Raw genomic sequence first — 14,600 nt, 5'->3', positions numbered from 1 at the left:
GGGAGCGCCCTGGTCCGCATCCAGCGGATTACACAGCTGCTTCATGCTCAGCTTCCCGACCCGCACTCCGCAATAAGGCACCAAGCCCCGCCCCGCCGCACAGCAGCCGAACCCTAGCCGGCACCTAGTGCTGGTGGGTGCGCCCTCACAGCCGGGGTCCCCAGGCAACCCACAGAAGTCAAGGAAGCTGACTAGGATAATAGGTGGGGTGAGGGAGGTCCGCAGGGCAGAAAGATTAGCGTAAGATGCTGGAGATCTGTGGGTGAATAATAAATTACCTCTCTGCTGAGATTTACAAGTTTGCAGCACAGAGGAAAAGAATTCTATTAAATGCATTATAACGTAAGTTTATATTACAAGTCACTGATTTGTTAGGTAAATCACTCGAACTATGTTTGAATTAAAAATAACTACCACAGGGGTGCCTGGGTGGCTCAGTCGTTGGGCGTTTGCCTTCGGCTCAGGTCATAATCCCAGGGTCCAGGGATCGAGCCCCGCATCGGGCTCTCCACTGGGCGGGAAGCCTGCCTCTCCCTCTCCCACTCACCCTGCTTGTGTTCCCTCTCTCACTGTGTCTCTCTCTGTCAAATAAATAAATAAAATCTTTTAAAAAATAATAAAAAAATAAAAAGAGTTACCACAGAAGCTATGATGGCAGCATAGAATGGCTGAGATCAGAATCATGGAGTCACACAGTCTGCTCCTGCCACTTAGTTGTGTAGACTTTAGTCACTTAAAGGCTCAGTGCTTCATTTCCTCTACAAAATGGGAGAAGTATGGAATAAAGGAGTTAATACAAATGATGCAGAATTCAGAGCAGTCCCTGACACAGTAAGTGCTGTCAGCTACTCCTAACCTGAAACTTAAAACTTTTTAATGCAAATTCTACATCTCATTTAAATTAAACCACGTGATGCTTATATTACTAAGATTTATAAGTTGGAAGGGCAAATTCAAATTGCCAAGAATTTAAAGTAGATTTCAATTTTGGTTTAAATGGGGGGACACCAGTGTGTCCATGATCTACTTCAATTTTTTTTTTAAAGATTTTATTTATTTGACAGAGAGAGACACAGAGAGAAGGAACACAAGCGGGGAGTGAGAGAGGGAGAAGCAAGTTTCCCTCTGAGCAGGGAGCCCGATGCAGGGCTCAATCCCAGGACCCTGGGATCATGACCTGAGCCAAAGGCAGATGCTTAACGACTAAGCCACCCAGGTGCCCCCTATTTCAAATTTGAAAGGATATTTAACTTCAGGTTTTTACTTACTTATTTTTTTAAAGAGTGTATTTATTTATTTGACAGAGTGAGAGATAGCAAGAGCAGGAACACAAGCAGGGGGAGTAGGAAAGGTAGAAGCAGGCTTCCCTCAGAGCAGGGAGCCTGATGCGGGGCTCGATCCCAGGACCCTGGGATCATGACCTGAGCCGAAGGCAGATGCTTAACGAATGAGCCACCTAGGCACCCCAGGTTTTTAAAGGAAATGTTATTTACTATCTTTTCTCAATTTTTTAAATTAATAGCATGAAAAGAAGCAAGCTATTAAACAGCATATTTGGAGTAATTCCTTTTTAATAAAAATTGTATGAATTAGAAAAGTAACAGACATAGCAAAATGCTCATAGATGTACACAGAACCAGTACTCAGTGGTCATCCTTGGAAATTGGGATTTTGGAGTTTTCTCTTTTTCTTTTGTGCTTTTTGAATAGTTTTTCTTTGTGTCTATCTTATAATGCCTGATATATATAGCAAATACCCTCCAAATATTTGTTGAACACATGAACACTGACCACATACTACTAGTAATTAGAAAAATTATATATTAAAAGTTTAAATATATTTAGAAACAATTTTCCTCATATTTGAAAGAAAGGAAACGTGAATCAATTTGACTCTATCTCAAACAGCCCTTTCATCAGGATGACTTAGTTTTACAAAAGCCTTTCAAGAGTCTCTTACTGAAAGTGCATGATTCACTGAACAAGACTTAATTATTTATATAGTCACTATTTGTGACAAATTCAGAATAGAGAATTCCTCATAAGGCCTAAACTTCTGGAAAGAAAAAGTACCCTTCAAAACAAAGAAGACACTTTAGAAGCTCCTAAAAATAACTTCTTAGTATCCTAAGAAACAATTCTATTACTCTTGACTCAGACTATGATTCAAGCTGTTCTTTAGTAAACCAGTTTGTAGCCAAAATATTTGTCTAAATTTTTACTGTTATGTCTTGCACAAGTCAATCAGTGACTCAAATGACAAAATTTTAAAGAAAGCTCTGACCGCCTCATGTCCATTAATCATGATAATTCAAATCTAAAAGCAAGCCAATCTAAAAACTTCACATTTTACAATATTGCCAACTGAATTATTCAGTAAGATTTTCTCTTTAAGTATTCCACAAAAGTTTGATTTGAATTTTTTTTTAAGATTTTATTTATTTATTTGAGAGAAACAGCATGAACACGGGGCAAGGGTAGATGGAGAGGGAGAGGCAGACTCCCTGCTGAGCAGGGAGCTCAATGTGGACTGGATCCCAGGACTCTGCCTGGGATTATGACCTGAGCCAAAGACAGATGCTTAACTGACTGGGCCAGTCAGGCGCCCCTGATTTGAATTTTATTTTTAAAATATATTTAGTTATTTTAAAAACAATTAATTAAAAATATGTACAATCAAAATGTATTGGGCCAAGTCTGAACACAATGAAGACCATTAAAACATTAATTGGTGCTACCACGTTTGTATGTATCTCAGAATACAGCTCCTGCCATCCCTATTTAAATAAAAATGCTAGCATTAAGACTACATATATATTTATGCACTAAAAATATTTTATGATTAAAGTGAAACACAGAAATAAATGTATGTTAAGGCTATTGCCAAGACTGCACTGATAAACATGCCTTTGATTTCAAATTCTGTTTATGATCAGATCTGATGGTTGTTAGTAAATGTTAGTAAATGTTATAAATATGAATACATGGATTCATCTTAAAAAAAAGAACACCTTCTGAACCTTCTGCAGGTTAAAAAAATTAATGGTTAAATAAATAGGATTCTTAATGTCTTAAATCTTGCATTCCATTTTAACATAGACACGTTTGGCCTAATTTTAAGACTTGTGATTTCAAAAACTGACAATAATATGGGCAACATTATCAACTAGTATAAAAGGAGTTAAAGTTAGTGCTCCTTTCTGTTATCTTAATTGACTCTTGTGCTTTGTCAATATTTAACTCTCTTTACTGGCGATCTCAGATACAGTGAAATAGAATAGATTTATGCCTATGTAGATATCAACAAAAGTTTTTTTTCTTTAAAAATAATAATTATGTATTGAAAAAGTACACGCTAGTGTAAATCTAAGTTCTCCAGGTGCTAAGCCATCAGATAAAGCTCAGATTCATTTAGAAACTCAGGTCTTTAGATTTATACTGGCTTATAGTAAGACAAAAAAGCATAAAAAGAGAATAAAATGAGACCTATTTCAAAGGCCAAATTGGTTATGAAGACCAGTTCTCCCATCTTTTCCATATTTTTCACAGGACATGGGAAGAGCTGAATTGTTACAATCGCAATGGGATTTTTAGTGATGTATAAACTAAGTGGGAGATACAATCATAGTCTACTTATCTGTATATTCTATGTTACCTCAAGAGGCAAAAATTTCTCAAAATAAATTTTCCTAACACCAATATTTAAAGCTTAAGTAGTTTTTCTCCCTCCAATCTTTTTCCTCTCTAATCGGCAAGTAATACCAAAATGGTTTTTTACACCCCTACTCAAAGAACATTTCATGGCTTTCCACTGCTAACAGTGGCACTGAGACAGCTTGGAGTTTAATCATGGAGTGCCTTGAATGGCATATCAATTAGTCTTCCTACACTAAAAGGCTTCGTACTTGTATTAAGTTTCTTATGGCTGCCATAACAAATTACCACAAAGTCCATGGCCTAAAACAACAAAATGTGTTATCTCACACTTTTGCAGTTCAGAAGTCCAAAATGGGTCTCACTCTAAGCTAAAATCAAGGTATCTACAGGGCTGCCCTCCTTTCTGGAGGCCCTAAGGCAGAATCTGTTTTCTTGTCCTTCCTAGCTTCCAGAGACTGAATACATTCCTTGGTTCAAGGCCTCCTTCCTCCATTTTCAAAGCTAGCAACAGTGGAGCGAGTCCTCAATTTGTAGCACTATGATTTTGCTGCTACTATCATCTCTTTCTTTGGCTCCTGTTCTACTTCCCTCTTACACTTTTAAAGACTCACTTCAAGGACTCTTACACTGGTCTACCTCAACAATCCAGGATAATCTCCCTATTTTCAGGTTACCTCATTAGCTACTTTATTCCATCTGCAACCTTAATTCCCCTTTGTTACATAATCTAACATACTTACAGGTTCTGGGGATTAAGAGATGGACATCTTTGGGGAGCCATTATTCTGCCTACCTCACTACAGTTTAATCTTTATTTCAGAACTTGCATCCTAATAATAGTCCAATCAAGCTAAATACTTAGCCATTTCTGTAACTCACCTTAAATGTAGGATTTTTGCCTTTATTCTAATGTGATACAGTAGAAGGTTCCAGTATAGAGAGATTGAAGACTAAGGCTCAAAGTTCTGAATCTTTCATTTTGTAGCTCTATGACTTTGGATAAGTCACTTAACTATTCTAAAATTTGGCTACTTTTTCATCTGTAAAATGAGAAGAACTGTTTGGCTTATTATACAGAGCTGTTTAATGATCAAATGTGTAATTCTGAACAAATCTTATAAACTATAAAATACTTTTTTTAAAGTAAAGGATTACTAATTGTTCTACTGGTCCAAATCAAGGCTCAGCTTAAATATACATTTCCACGAAGTAATCTACCATCCCATCTAGAATCAATTCACCCTCCTCTTTGCTCCATTGATACTATCTCTTTTGTGGCACACACACATTTTGCACCTTTGTGTGCACATCTCCTTTCCCATTCCTGACTATAACAACCTTGAGGAAAGAGTCACACTTGATTTCATCTTGTACATCTCATGGTATGTACCACAATATTTTGTGCATTACAGGTATTCACTAAATATTAGTATAAGGAATGATTTGAAATTAATCTCCAAAGGGCATCAATGCAGACATTTTCATGGGATAAAAGTAGAGCGAATGCTGAATAATGAATACCATTCAAAATAAAACTTTCTACAGAAGAAAGAGAATACTTTAAATAAAAACCCCGGGTCCTGTAGATGGAAAAAAACGTGATGCAGCCTTGGGACTAAGTTTCTAAGGTTAGGTGGCTGCACAGTAGAATCACTTAAGGAGCTTAAAGAATTTAAAACACCATTAAGTCAGAATCTCTAAAAATGAGGCCCAGGCATTAGTATGTGCTACCAGGATTGAGAAGTAGCAAGCTCTACTTTAGCTTTTGCTGCCAAAGTTCCTACTGCACGATGGGAGGGAGGCCTTTTTTGAAATGCCTTTTAATTTAGAGTGCTATATAGCCTGAGACATCTGCTTACAGGAGAAAAAAGTTCCTATTAGATGAAATTTAAATTAAAATAATATTGTGGATCAGTGAGGATACATGAAAATAGGCAGTAGTTTGAAAGGTCCTTAAAATGCTTATATTGAAGTAAATCCTATTTAATTATCCTATATATAATTAGATACATACACAAAGAGTTATATTCAAAGACACTCAGTATTGTTTACACTATTGAAATGTTAGAAACAACCTCAATGATTGATAACAACTTGGTTAATCATATTTGTGGTACACTTAAAGAGGATTAAAATTATGTCAGTTATACAATTGCATAAAAAAGTATAAAATACTTCAGAATAAATTTAACTAAAAAAAACAGATGAAAGATTTGTACAATGAAAACTATAAGACACTGATGAAAGAAATTAAAGAAAACAAATAAATACAAAGACATTCCATGATTATAGACTGGAAGAATATTGTTAAAATGTCTGTACTACCCAAAGCAATCTACAGATTTAATGCAATCCCCATCAAAATTCCAACAGCATTTTACACAGAAATAGAAGGAAAAATCCTAATATATTTTGTATGAAACCACAAAAGGCTTTGAATAGCCAAAGTGATCTTGAGAAAGAACAAAGCTGGAGGCACCACACTTCCTGATTTCAAACCTATAGTAATCAGAACAGTATGGGGGCGCCTGGGTGGCTCAGTTGGTTAGGCGACCATCTTTGGCTCAGGTCATGATCCTGGAGTCCCGGGATCGAGTCCCCCATTGGGCTCCCTGCTCAGCGGGGAGTCTGCTTCTCCCTCTGACCCTCCCCCCTCTCATGCTCTCTCTATCTCATTCTCTCTCTCAAATAAATAAAATCTTAAAAAAAAAAAAAAACAGTATGGTATTGGCATAAAACCAGACACACAGGGATGGATGCCTGGCTGGCTCAGTCAGTACACTACACAACTCTTGATCTTGGGGGTAGTGAGTTTGAGCCCCATGTCCGGTGTAGAGATTACTTTAAAAAAAATTAAAAACTTAAAAGATGATCCTGGGTAGGCCCAATGTAATCAAATGAGTCCTCAAAAGCTTCAAAGCAGTTAATGACTTCCCAATGAAATTCAAATAAATTTCAAATGCCTTACCTTGGTTTATAAAATTGTATATATAACCTAGCTCCTGCTTCCATTCCTACTCTTCTCCCCTCCTCACCTTCTCGTTGCTGTCTTATGCTTTTGTACTGCCTTTCCTTCAGCCTCAAGAACTCTGCTCCCACATCTTCAAATGACTGCTCCATCTTATTCAGATCTTGACATAAATGTCACATCTTCAAAGAGACCTTCCATGATTACCTTATCAACACTGGTACTGACCTTAAACTTTCTACCACAGCATGCTGTTTTGTCCTCAAATCATTTAAGATCTGAAAGGCTCTATCCATGTATCTATGTGTTTATTTTTCTGTCTCCTTCACTGCTTGCCAAACTGGAATATAAATTCCATGAGGACAGGATTCTAGATTCTTGTGCACTGCTGTTCCCTTCACATCTAGAATAGTACTTGGTGCACGGTACACATTAAATACATACTGTTGAATGTATGAATGTAGATGATATAAAGATGAGTGAGACATCAATTTAGAATCAAGTAGGGGGGCCTAAAACATTTACAAAAAAGTTTCAATACAAGGCAACGTGTATCAAAGGATGAGAGATTAGATGACTTCTGGCTAGTTGATCAAGAAAGATTTCAGACAGAAAAGAGCAATAGAACTAGCCTTGAAAGGTGTTTAGAAATTTTTCAGGGCAAAGATTTTGATTTTGTCTGTTAGGTTAAAAAATTTAGACTTCACCTTATGGGCAATTAAAAATATAGGTGTTTCAAATAAATTAGGATACACAATTAGAGGCAAAAGCCACAAAAATTAAGATGACTAGTTTCTAGTTCTTAAGAGGATACACAATCAGAAATTATATGTATATTACTACTAATTTATAAATTTAATGACCAAAGACTTTTTCAATTGGAAAATATAATGGCAGGGAAAAACACTAAATTTTATACTCTATAAGAAATTTAATTTTGCTTTATTTGTTATTTTAGCGATTTTGACAACACTGTTATTTATTAATTTTATGTTGTTAACAAAACAAAAAAAACCACAAAGTCATCTTTGACAACCATTTTATCCAACGAATACAATATTCAAATATTTGCATATAAGTGGGGAATATTTTGTTTTCTAAATTCTTTTTTTTTTAAGATTTATTTATTATTTTAGAGAGAGAGAGAGACAGCATGTTTGGGGCTGAGGAGAAGAGGAAGGCCAGACGGAGAGAGAGAATCCCAAGCAGACTTCCTACAACGTAGAGCCCAACATGGGGCTGGATCCCACAACCCTGAGATTGAGACCTGAGCTGAAATGAAGAGTCGGATGCTCAACTGACTGAGATACCCAGACACCCCGTTTTCTAAATTCTTAACATGACCTAATCAGGTCAAGTTCCAGGTTTAGGGCATCCAGTGTTTCAAACTATCCCCTTGGGAAAAAAAAATTCTGATCAATTTTTTAAAACTAATTGTTTAAAACAGACTTTATGCTTTCCCTTTTTAAAAAAAAAAATAGTATGCCTTGTTTAATGATGTTAACTTGGATCTTTACCAAAAACAACTATAAGATTGCTCCCCAAAATACAACTTACAATACAAACTTATAAACCCTATTCATAAAGGTAACATTTTAACACTAACAGCTCAGGGACTTCAGTTGCCAAAACAGCACCAAATGATTATAGTTATCGCTGTGAATTCAAGAAAAAGAAGCATACAGAACGAGTTTTTTAAAACAGTCTCTCTCATGTGGTGCCTGGCAGTCTCAGTCAGTAAAGCATGCGAATCTTGATCTCAGTGTCATGAGCTCAAGCCCCAAGTGGATGCAGAGATTACTTAAAATCCTTAGGGGCGGCTGGAAGGCTCAATTGGTTAAGCATCAGACTCTTGATTTCAGCTCAGGTCATGATCTCAAGGTTGTGAGATTTAGCCCTGCAGCAGGCTTTGTGCTCAGTGGGGAGTCTGCTTGAGATTCTCTCCCTTTGCCCCTCTCCCTGCTCACACTTTCTCTCTCTCACTCAAATAAATAAATAAAATCTTAAAAAAAAAAAAAACAAAAAAAAACCTTGGGGCACCTGGGTGGCTCAGTCAGTTAAGCATCTGCCTTTGGCTCAGGTCATGATCTCAGGATCCTGGGACAGAGCACCACATTCGGCTCTCCACTCAATGGCGAGTCTGATTCTCCCTCTCCCTCTCCTGTGATCTCTTGCTTTCTTTCAAATGAATAAATAAAAATCTTTAAAAAAATAAAATCTTTAAAATAAATAAATAAAACAGACTTTCTCCAAGGAAAACATAATTAAAAATTATGTTAAATTATCATAAAATACCTAGATTACCTGATGGATTATTTATCAATTTGTAACATACACATTGGCCCTTGAACTACATCAGAATCAATAAGGAAAAACCCAATTTTTATTTATGTTAAAAACAAAATTTGGTGTACATAAAAGAATAAACTACAGCCAAATAACGGCACTTACTTTATTTATTACAACCTTAAACCAAATCCTTGAGTTAAAATTTTTATTCTCATACCAATATCCCCAAATCCTTACCTTGGATGAGGAAATAATCACCTTTTCAATGCCTTATATGCCAACTGCATTTGGTACTGCCTAGTTCTAAATAATTTGCTTCCTTTTTGAAAATATTCCCTTCCTCTTGCTTTATGCTGAATTTTAAACATGTAAGGCAAAGTATAGACTATAAAATTATTTCACTTCTGGATACCTGAGGATAAATATTTGCTATTATAGGCTAAATAATCCAAACATATAATTATTAAGTAAAATGAAAAAAAATCTACCAAGAATTATTGGACTTTGTCAGTCAAGTCAGAAACCTTTGGTCACCTGAACTATCCCCAAAAGTACCTAAGATTCATTTTAAGATTTAGGATAATGAATCACCTAACAAAAGAACTCAAAATAAATACTTAATATGTTTTAAGAGGGAAGAGAGAAAGGAAAACCAAGGCAAACAAATAAACCTAATTCCCTACTTCAATATAATGTTTTTTAAAACTAGAACTTCAGGGGCGCCTGGGTGGCTCAGTCGGTTGAGCGTCTGCCTTTGGCTCGGTTCATGATCCCTGTATCCTGGGATCGAGTCCCACATTGGGCTCCCTACTCGTCGGGTAGTCTGCCTCTCCCCTTCCTCCCCACCCCCCGCTCATGCTCTCTCTCTCTCTTTCTCTATAAATAAATACAATCTTTAAAAAAAACAAACAAACTAGGACTTCACATTTACTTTGTCTTTTAAAACTTTCTTTACCAAGTCCTCCAACATTGGGTAGAATTATTTGAAGTGTCACATAGCTTTTATGGAAGCAAAAAGTAAGATTTCTTAAGAACTGGACCAAATTTCATTTCATATTCTACCACCTTTCTCAGTACACACCAGCATTAATCAATAAGCATCTTGATCCCAAACCAGTGTGTACCTAATACAATATGAAAAAGGTATTTTCTTAATCTTTTCCCAAAGAAGGTCTGCGATTTAATTCAAACAGTTAGATCTGCTCAATAAAACACTGGAGACTTTCAGAGAAAAGAGATCTTTCTGATATTCATTCTTTTACAACAGGGAACACAAAATTCTTTACAAAAAAGGTCTCCTATGGAGTGATAAAGACATCTTGGCAGGATTTATCAACCATTTATTTTATGCAAACAGTCTATATAAAATATTATTTGCCTGGAAGCTTGGAGAGTTGATTCTCACCTTCTTCCCACAGTCCCTGGACACTTCTTTGAAATAGTTGTTTGTTTGTTTTTTTTGTCTAATACTACTTTATTATTAAGAACACTATGCTATACTTGAAATGTTTTAAAAACTACTCAAGAAACTTAACAGTGGTTTCCTCTGGGGAGTCGAATTGAGTGGTGCTTTCATTTTTACCACTTAAAATTTTTTTCCTTTAAGTAAGCTCTACACTTAACATGGGACTTGAACTCACAACCTTGAGATCAAGACTTGCATGCTCTACCGCCTGAACCAGCCTAGCTAGCACCCTCTTTACTGTTTAAATTTTTAATAGTGATCTGTACTACTTCTACATTAACAAAGCACTAAGCTATATTTAACAACAGCAAAAAAAAAAATTCATAATTGTTAGCTTCTACAAAGACCTTTCAAGATTAGTATTTTCCATCTTTCATAGTGTTCAACTGGTGATAAAACAAAAGTTCAAGCTCATTAGCAACACATGTGTAAGGTCCTTTATGATCTGAGCCCTTTATACCTCTCCAAGCCACCCAACTACTCTAGCTATACTCCAACCAAATGGACCCCTAAAATCTCCTGGAAGGTTCTCACTCCCACTTTTCTACCTACCTAATGCTAACCCATTTTTAGGACTCAGTGTAGATGGCACCTACCAAAAGCCTTCTCTAACTTCTCTTGTCAGAGTCAGATCCCCTCTTCCCCAATATGCTTTCAGAGGTTCCTGAGTTTACCAGCTATTTCATTTACCATACACTTGGGATTATTTATTTACTGATCTTTCTCATTAAACTCCTTCAAGACAAGACTCTCATCTTGTATTTCAACATTGTGTTCTCAATAGCCAGTAGCCTCGTCCAAAGTAGTTACTAGAATGTTTGTGGAATATGAGTGAACTACCTCTCATATGTCAAGATCCACTTCTGTGAAGCTATCTTTATTCTGAGTAGTCAGATGATCTTCCCCTTAGGCTCCTGTAGAACTTAAATCAATTATCAACTTAAATTAGACCTATTTTCCCCATTAAACCATGAGCTTCTGAACAAGGATCTCTGTCTTCATTTTCTTAACTATACAAGGATTGTCCCACGTACCTAGCAGAAATTAAATGTGTTGAGTGAAAGAAATGAATATTCCTTAAAAAGGACAAGTGAAAAAATAATAAGCATAGGATAGCCTGCTCATTTTTTAAAAAAGATTTTATTTATTTATTTGAGAGTGAGAGAGAACATGAGCGGGATGAGGGGCAAAGGGAGAAGCAGACTCCCTGCTGAGCAGACCTGAGTTGAAGGCAGACACTTAACCAATTGAGCCACCCAGGGCCCCAGCCTGCTCATTTTTATTTATTTCTCCATATTTATGATAATAAGACCCCAAAAGCTCTAAAAACATTTTGTGCTTGCTTATGATTAGGGATAGGATAGGCAGCCACTAAGTCTGGTGATGGGTATTAAAGAGGGCACGTATTGAATGGAGCACTGGGTGTTATACGCAAACAATGAATCATGGAACACTACATCAAAAACTAATGATGTGGGGCGCCTGGGTGGCTCAGTCATTAAGCGTCTGCCTTTGGCTCAGGTCATGATCCCAGAGTCCTGGGATCGAGCCCCACGTCGAGCTCCCCGCTCTGCGGGAAGCCTGCTTCTCCCTCTCCCACTCTCCCTGCTTGTGTTCCCTCTCTCGCTGTGTCTCTGTCAAATAAATAAAATCTTTAAAAAAAAAAACAAAAAAACCCCCCAAAAACTAATGATGTAATGTATGGTGATTAACATAATAAAATAAAATTTAAAGAAAAAAGTCCCACTTTAAATGCCTTTTTTTTTTTAAAAGATTTTACTTACTTATTTGACAGAGAGAGAGACAGCTAGAGCAGGGGTAGTGGGAAAGAGAAAAGCAGGCTTCCCACCGAGGAGGGAGCCCGATGTGGGGCTCGATCCCAGGACCCTGAGATCATGACCTGAGCTGAAGGCAGTCGCTTAACCAACTGAGCCACCCAGGCGCCCCGCCCCCCCACTTTAAATGCCTTGCAAAGACTTGGGGAAGGGGTGAGAATGGTAAGTGAAAGAGAGAAACTTTCTCCAGGGCAACAAAATGTAAGGATGTTGCTGGCATGCCAAACTGAAATGCTAAATGCATTTTCCTGTAGAAATAGTGGTATTCAGTGTTATCCATGGTAGTTATGGGATTTAACACTGCCTATGGATTAAATGGTCTATGCGCAGAGCTGGGACATAACTGTAACAGTCAATACTATTTCTGTGGGTCCATACTGGAGGTTTAGATTTTTGAATACTAGATATTCTTCTCCTAATATTCTCTCCCCCCACAAAAGAAAATCTTAATTTCATCACAACAGGTTTGATATAGTGTTTAACATATTCACTAAAACAGCACAGAAATTTACGTAACTCACATAAATTTGTGAACAGTATATTTTAACACTATTGTATTAAAAATATACCAATAAATGAATCAAATAACTCCCCTGTAACTTCAAGCTTTTCAAGGCATATCTTCACCTATTTATCTTAGTTTATTATCTTAGTTTCAATCCAATGACTCCACTTTCTTTGCTACTTTCTCAAGGGGAGATTTTTTTTTTTTCCCCTCATATCCCCTTAGGCAGGGGTGGGGTGGGGGGTGGGGGAGTAGTGCTGGTGGTGGGATAATGGAGCTGGCTCGGTTCACATGAAATTTACAACTATAAACATGCTAAGATATTCAACACTGCCGGCAGGGTTACTGGGCTTCCTAGAAAGCCAGCTTTCCCAGTCTCTTGAGTTAGCGTCTTCATACCTTTCTTCTCTCCTTAAACCTACAACGCACCTATTTTCCTACCCAGGCCACTTTCAGTTGAAGACCTACTTCACTCCATTAGAGAGAAATTCTCTCATACTTCCCTACCAAGCCTACACTGTTTCCCTCCTATTAAAATGGATAAAGCGCTCCTGTTCCTATGAAAGACCAATACCCTCACTTGGGCAATGGATTCCAACTACTCTTGTGTTTCCAAGAAGTCGCCTTTGAGTAGTCCCTCTCTCTCCTGCATAACCAATTTCCCCTCTTCTACGGATCATTCTCATGAACACACACATGCTCTAGTATCACTCATCTTTACAAACCCCTCTCTTGACTTTAGCCCACCACACATATACTAGATATGACCCGTCTCTCTGTTCTACTCACAGCAAAACTACTTGATCTAGTGACCTTCATTTCCTGTCTCTATTTTCTCACCTCTCATTCATTCTTTAACCCTCCCTAATCTTAAACAATTTCCTGAAGTTCAACTGCCAAGGTCACCAATGACCACATGTAGCCAAATTCCACTGTTAGTACAACAGTCTCTTAGTAACATGAGACAAACTTGATCTCTCTCTTCTACCTTAAATAACATCTTCTCTTGGCCTTTATGCCATTCTCCTGTTTTCCCTCTCCCTCTATTTCCTTTAATGATTCTGCTTTTCACTAGTCTTCTAAAAGATGGAGTGCCTCAGCAAGTATTTTAGGACTTTTTCTCTTTGTTATTTTCTCACCTAGTCCCAAGGTTTTAACCAACATCCATATGATGCTAAACCTCAAATTTATATCTCCATCCTAATCCTCTCTGAATATCCAACTATTTCATATGTCATTTGGATGTCTGAGACATTTATTTTTTATTTTTTAAAAGATTTTATTTATTTCTGAGAGAGCGAGAGCACACGCACACACACGCATGCTCACAAGCAGTGGGGAGGGGCAGAGAAGAGGGAGAAGCAGATTCCTCACTGAGCAGGGAGCCCAATACGGAGCTTGATCCCAGGACCCTGGGATCATGACCTGAGCTGAAGGAAGATGCTTAACCAACTGAGCCACCTAGGTGTCCGTCTGAGACATTTAAACTAAAATTCCCGCCACACTTAAATCTTCAAACTCTCACTCCTCTAACATTACACATGGGCAATTTTTTTGTTTTATCTTACATGGCAGCCTTACTCTTCCATACCATTCCATTGGCATAAAAATGCCAAAACCTTAAATTTCTGCAGATTATAGTCAGAATTCATTATTTTCTGAGTGAAAGATGGTCTATATCCACTCCAATTTCCAGATGACACCTGGATTCAAAGGCTAGATTAAAGTAATAACATCTAGGGGCGCCTGGGTGGCTCAGTCGGTTAAGCGACTGCCTTCGGCTCAGGTCATGATCCTGGAGTCCCGGGATCGAGTCCCGCATTGGGCTCCCCGCTTGGTGGGGAGCCTGCTTCTCCCTCTAACCCTCCCCCCTCTCATGTAC

The 14,600-nt window shown here is 37.6% G+C and overlaps 1 protein-coding gene across 5 annotated transcripts in view; it reads right to left on the bottom strand.

Annotated features, from left to right (window-relative positions):
* APC (APC regulator of WNT signaling pathway) overlaps positions 1 to 14,600 on the bottom strand; it is a 129,461-nt gene that overhangs the window by 96,587 nt on the left and 18,274 nt on the right. The gene's annotated exons all lie outside the window — the stretch shown is intronic.

The sequence above is a fragment of the Zalophus californianus genome, chromosome 5, assembly GCF_009762305.2.
Source record: "Zalophus californianus isolate mZalCal1 chromosome 5, mZalCal1.pri.v2, whole genome shotgun sequence".
NCBI lineage: Eukaryota > Metazoa > Chordata > Mammalia > Carnivora > Otariidae > Zalophus > Zalophus californianus.
This window is presented reverse-complemented; position numbering and strand designations above follow the sequence as displayed.